Source organism: Cricetulus griseus, chromosome 5 (assembly GCF_003668045.3).
Source record: "Cricetulus griseus strain 17A/GY chromosome 5, alternate assembly CriGri-PICRH-1.0, whole genome shotgun sequence".
NCBI lineage: Eukaryota > Metazoa > Chordata > Mammalia > Rodentia > Cricetidae > Cricetulus > Cricetulus griseus.
The window spans coordinates 84719745-84725859 of NC_048598.1; the positions used below are offsets into that span (position 1 = coordinate 84719745).

Below are 6115 nucleotides of genomic sequence, written 5' to 3' on the forward strand. Positions count from 1 at the left end.
CCTACTCTACATGATCTTATGGATTTCCCATAAAAGTGTTCTGCAACAATTAGGACTGATGGCAGCCCAGTATGGTGGCACATGCCTGAAATCCTAGCACTTAGGAAGATTTGCAAGGAAGCCAGTGAAATCTACATAGTAAATTCCAAGCCAATCTGCATTTAGGGAGAGAGGGAGGGGGGAGGGAGGGAGGGACGGGAGGGAGGGAGGGAGGGAGGGAGGGAGGGAGTTTTGAAGGAGGATTGAAGAAGGGAAACAATGAGATAAATATTACTGGTTACAAGTCATTGTAATATAACTATTTTAGTTTATTTACTATTGCTGTATAGTTAAGGAGTTTTTTTCTGTTTAGAATTATTGTCCTTGCTATGGGCACTGGCCCCATCCTCTTCCTACCACAGCCATGTTAGTACCCACAGTGCCATGCTTGGTGCTTGAGTTTCCACTTTGAGCTTCCAGTAGATAACTGGACTTGACTTCCCTTTAGACTTGCCAATCTTCTGAAATGGACTCCTGTGTGTGATCAGTTCTTGAGCCCAGCAATTCCAGTACTCCCATTTTCTGGACCCACACTTATTATTATTGCTCAGAGGGTGTTTGCTCTGTGACGTGAAAGATCTCCAGTTGACTCATTCACCTATGTAGATTCCATGAAATACTGACAACACTGATCTCTTACAGAGAGATGATATCCAAGCTCCAAGGTTCAGACTGACAGCCAGGGCAAACCAAACATTTTACATACTGCTGTTATTTTCCCTGATTGCCCCACCCCAACCCCAGGGCTCTCCAACATTTGTACTTACAAATGTCTCCCTACGTCACACATGTCTGTGTGTCCATCTGGTTCCAGAAGAGATGGAGAGAGGCAGTCTCCTTTGTTTAGTGTGGAAGTTGTCGTCACAGTCGTGGGTATACCCAGTTTGACAGAGAGGTGGACCCCAGCATTAGGGAGCCTCTGGGTTGATGAAAGAAACGCAGTTTGATGCTCTGATCAAAGGTTGTTACAGAGCCTGCTGATGGCGTCAAGTAGGCAGGTCAGTCTGTGAAAACAAGCAAGATCTTGGAGCTGTGAAGAAGTCACATGCCAAGTCCGAGAAAGAGACAGAGGGAGGGAGGGAGAGAGAGAGAGAGAGAGAGAGAGAGAGAGAGAGAGAGAGAGAGGCTGAACAGCATATGAGTAAGGGGAGGGGGGGTTAGGCAAGACACCAGTGACAGATAAACTCTAATGTTCCCTTTCTCTCTCTTAAAACTCCAGATAATGTGATTTTTGTTGTTGTTGTTGGTGGTGGTGGTGGTGGTGGTGGTGTGAGCCTTTGCCTTTAATGGCTAAGCCATCTCTCCAGACCACAAAATGTGACTTTTAGAAAGCAGACGCCCCTTCCTTCATAAAGAACAAGAGGAGTTAGCTCATCAGCAGAATTTCGGGCCATTTCCAGAAAACTGGAAGCCAACAGAAGGGAATTCGATGACAAGGCAGACTAGGATCCTGGCCTGGGACCATCCTGAGAAGAGCTGCAGCTGCCCCACTGGCCAGACATGGAAGAGAGGCTGCCTCACACAGCCCACAGAGTGAGTGAGAAGTGGGGGATTAATTCAAATCTGCGTATACAAGGGCGAAAAGCACTAAATCCCCAGGCCAGCCCAGGAAAGAGTGGGCAGAGGGCAGGGCAGACAAGGAAAGGGAAGGACCCAAGTCTTCACTGGGGAAATGTCAGCACCCAGGATAAAAGGAACAACAAAAGAGAAAAAAAAAAGAACCCAATATCCTTTCACCTCGGGAACCCCAAACAAGGTGGTCAGAGCATTCCAGGGGCCAACAATAAGCACAGAACTACTACTGACCTTTGGGTCCCAGAGCCTCTCCATGATCAGACAGCCTGGTTCCCCAGACACAGAGGAAAGCCTGCAACATGAAAGAGAGCAAGGGAGAACTAGATCCTCATCTATCATAGCCCTAAGGCAGAAGATGGTGTCTGAAGTTGATAAATCAAAGGAGACCAGTATAAGCACGTCATTTAGATATGCTTTAGAACTAAAACGGGAACAGATAAAAACAGGGCTCTCGGTAGCAGAGCAGGAGGCAGGGGAAAGGGGAGGGAAGGACAGGCAACTGTTGCTTTTCATTACCAGCCCTTTTTGCTATTTGACTTGACATTTTCTTAACTTTTAAATTATTTTTAAGGCAAGGTCACATTGTAAATGCTATTGTCTAAAAAAGAAGAAAAGAAAAAAGAAAGAAGAAATGACTCATTGTCATAATTTATCACTGTACAATCTTAACATTTTGTGCCTGGAGTTTGTTTCGGAGTGGGGGGGGGATGCTTTTTTTTTTTTTTTTTTTTTTTGAGCAACTAGCCCAGATGGGGATTCTCAGGCTGTTCATTTGGGAATAGCCATGCTGGATTTTAAGTGCCTGTGCTTTAGAGAACAGTTATGGAGGAGATGGATTAAATTACCCCTGAGTAGTGGGGTGTTTTCCTGTTGTCTCTTTGTTTGACAATGCAATCAAGAGCAAAGATGGAATTAAGATGGAAAAGATCACATGGAACTCTTTCTGGAGCACAGACTGCCATGGTGGGTTATGTTCCTCCTCCACTGGATTGGACTGAGAAGTGTGCAGTGTGTGTGTGTGTGTGTGTGTGTGTGTGGTGTGTGGTGTGTGTGAGAGAGAGAGAGAGAGAGAGAGAGAGAGAGAGAGAGAGAGAGAGAGAGAGAAAGAGAGAGAGGGGGGGTGCTTCCAGTGGGGGTTAATTAAGGGAAGAGAAACTGCCCTGGGTGGGTGGTGTTGTCTCATAGGGCAGGGGCCTGAATGAAATATGAATAAAAGGAGGGAATGCCAGCTAGCTTGTTCGTGCTCTCTGTCTCACTCTCCCTTTCTCTCCCCTTCTCTTCCTCTTTCTCTCCCTTTCTCTTTCTCCCTTTCTCTCTCTCCCATTTTCTCTCTCTCCTTCTCCATTTCTCTGTCTCTCCCTTTCTCTTTCTCTCTCCCTTTCTCCATTTCTCTCCCCTCCTCTCTCACTTTCTCTCCCTTTCTGCTTCCTACCCACCGTGAGGTGAGCTGCTGTGCTCTCCCAGACCCCCATAACTCCTGTCATGATGGACTGAAGTTTAGGGTGTTTGGTCCCAGAGATGAAAACTCGTACCACACATACTGTGTGCCAAGCAAACACCTTTACCCGTTGAGTCATCTCACCAGCCCTCAGTCAATACATTTTAGTATAGTGTGTTACACAGCAAAAGCTAACAGATACAAGAACTCGGAAGAGCCAGTTCGCCTCCCTCATAAGTGAAGGTTCCTCAAGAACACCCAGCTCCTTCTTGCCAATGGCAAGTGTCCCTCCTACCTGCTTAACATCTCACACATCTGGTTCCTCTTTTGCATATTCACTTACCACAAAAGGAGAAAAACTGAGGACCTCTTATCTTCCTCTCAAAAGTGGGTATGTAAACTCAGACTAGCACATGATGACAACAGCAGGGTGTCTGATTTGCAAATCCTGGGCTAGGTGGACAAGGGTATACCCAGAGAGACACCAAGGAGCCAAACACCATCAGCAACTGGTCACCGAACTCTGTCCTATCCAAGAGCTCTTCACCCAGCACAGGATCCACCGCCCAAAGGCGAGTCCATGAGTCAGAGTTTATAACTTCCTTCCTCAAAAGGCTCCAAAATAAACAGAATAAACACCAGTTGGTCTCAGCTGGTTGCATATTGGCCTGCCTGGAGGAGGGGGATGCCAAAGACAGCTTCTGGAGGCTGCTCACGCCCTACACTTCTAGGAAATAGACAATTACTAACAACATGGATTTTATTATCGTGACATCGCTAAGGTCTTTGCATAAAGCCTATATTTAAAAATATAAACATGTAAGTGAAAAAAAAACGTCAGGGGAATAAATATTTGTCTTAAAAGAGACCATCTGTTTCAAATTTTTATTTAAAAAAAAACCAACATGTGTTTTATTTTAAATTTGTATGTGTGCTGTTATCCTTGGGTTAAGTATTAGGTAAATAGACAGAAGCATTCAGAATCCATTTTCCAGCAAATTTTGGTTAGAAATCCTTGCGCACGTGACACAGGAGATAATTTGGGGGCTAATTGGAGCTTTGTGGGAGGCCAGCCCCTCACAGGCCTCCCCCCTACCCCCTGCAGCCTCTGTTTGGTGGGGCTTTCCTCAGCACTCATGTTTGTTTTGGATGAGATGGCGTTTTACACCTCTGAGGACTCAGCCAACACAACACATGGCAAACTGCTTCCAGCCCAGCCCAGATGTGCACCCAGATGCAAAGGAGGCCACAATGGCAGGAGCACAGGACTCCAGTCTGTAGGAGCCTCTGTTGCAGCCTCCAAGGGCAGTGAATTTGGATGTAAATACTGTTTGTTTGTGGAGAGGGGTCAAGGAGAGCCTTGCACAGGAGATGGTGGAGAGCTGGTTTCCATGTGTGAACAGGGAAAAGCAAGCAAGGTCATTCCAGAAGGAAGCACCAAGGGATCTAGGGGATCTGGGGAAAAGGCATCGAGTCCCATGGTGGTGGAGAACAACACGAGGTGAGGATGGCTGGAAAGGAAGCTGGAGAAGGGGCTGGGAACAGGGAGCAACTTCTATCTATCTGTTCTTCCTTCCTAATAGGAATACACACGCAGACAGACAGACAGACAGACAGACAGACAGACAGACACACACACACACACACACACACACACACACACACACACACACACACACACAGTTCTCCATTCCAGGGTAGTATTTGTTCATCTGGACCATCTATGTCCAGTCTTTTGATGTTATAACACTGTGTTTATCACCGGGCGTTGGTGGCGCAGGCCTTTGATCCCAGCAATTGGGAAACAGAAGCAGGTGGATCTCTGTGAGTTTGAGGCTAGCCTGGTCTACAGAGGGAGTTCCAAGACGGCCTCCAAAACAATACAGAGAAACCCTGTCTCAAAAAACCAAAAAATAAAATAAAATAAACCAAAAAAACCCACTGTGTTTATCATCTACAAAGTCCACCCTTGAAGTTAAGCTACCAAAAAAAAAAATCACAAAAATAACCTCATAATATTTTGAGTTTATAATTTTATATCAGACTGGGTTCCAAGAACCCCAGCCACAGGCCCAGGGGTCACATGACCCAGTTAAGGGTGGGCACCATCTTTTATTGGAGTGAGGGACTAGGTTAATATCATCTATGAAAGACATTTTCACTTTCTGAGACCATGGGCTAGAAGGTCATACTGAGGCCTCTTGTTCTTGTTGATGAATGAAGGTCTTCCCAGGAAAAGAAAACATGGGAGAGAGTGGGGATGGATATAAGTTGAGCTCCTCGGCCCAGCTCCACTTAACTAGGGTATTTCCATTTTTCCTAACACCAATCAGAGTTGGCGCCTTGCCTCTTGCAACTGAGAAATGTTTGGTTAACATCAGTAAAATCTCAAATTTAAATTGAACTTGCAGCACTAAGCAGACAGCTGTACCTGATGAAGACAGCAATCCAGTGGTTCCCTTGGGTAAAAAGAGGCAGCTGTCCATCAAAATAGAAGCTCCATTTCCATCAGACAAGGTTGCAGCCAGAGGGATGTCCCACGCAGGGTCTATTTTACAATACCCCCACCACCTCCCTTGCACTTGAGTGTGACAGCAGCTAAGGCCCACCAGTATAGTATAAGGAGGAGTGGTAGAAACGATTTCTGTACGGAGGATTCCCTACACTGTATAGCCCTTCTACCTAGAAATGGAGGTGAAGGACTTGGTGGAAACTTAAGTTACAAGAAGCAAGGATTTAAACCAGAATGGCATGAGAAAAACATTGCTCTCTCACTACAGGGAGAGAGGACACTAAGAAGTGTTGGCCCACTCTCATTCTAGCTAGGGTTTATGTGTGAATTGAGGCGCACGGAGAAGGGAAGGGTTTGCACAAGGCTGGCTGCAGGTTTCAGGAAGCCATTAGCCTGATGGTTGTAGAAATGTTAGTCAAACAGAAGGTCTGTTATTTTTGTTCCAGAACATAACTGTCTGTGTTTGTCCCTTCTCTGGCTCTCAAACGTCGTTAGTTCACAAGCCCTGGGCCAGATGTCGCCAGCCGTCATGGTCTTTCTCCATCAACCAT

The 6115-nt window shown here is 46.0% G+C and overlaps 1 long non-coding RNA gene across 2 annotated transcripts; it reads right to left on the bottom strand.

The window, feature by feature from the left end:
• Window positions 1–276: 276 nt before the first annotated feature.
• LOC118237665 lies at window positions 277–3603 on the bottom strand. Of its 2 annotated transcripts, none has more exons than XR_003488563.2 (4): window positions 3396–3603; window positions 1846–1906; window positions 807–1043; window positions 277–711 (listed from the first exon to the last, which is right to left on the bottom strand). It is a non-coding gene; the product is annotated as an uncharacterized LOC118237665 (long non-coding RNA). The 2 variants fall into 2 exon arrangements; XR_003488562.2 differs by having other exon boundaries at window positions 284–637.
• Window positions 3604–6115: the final 2512 nt, after the last annotated feature.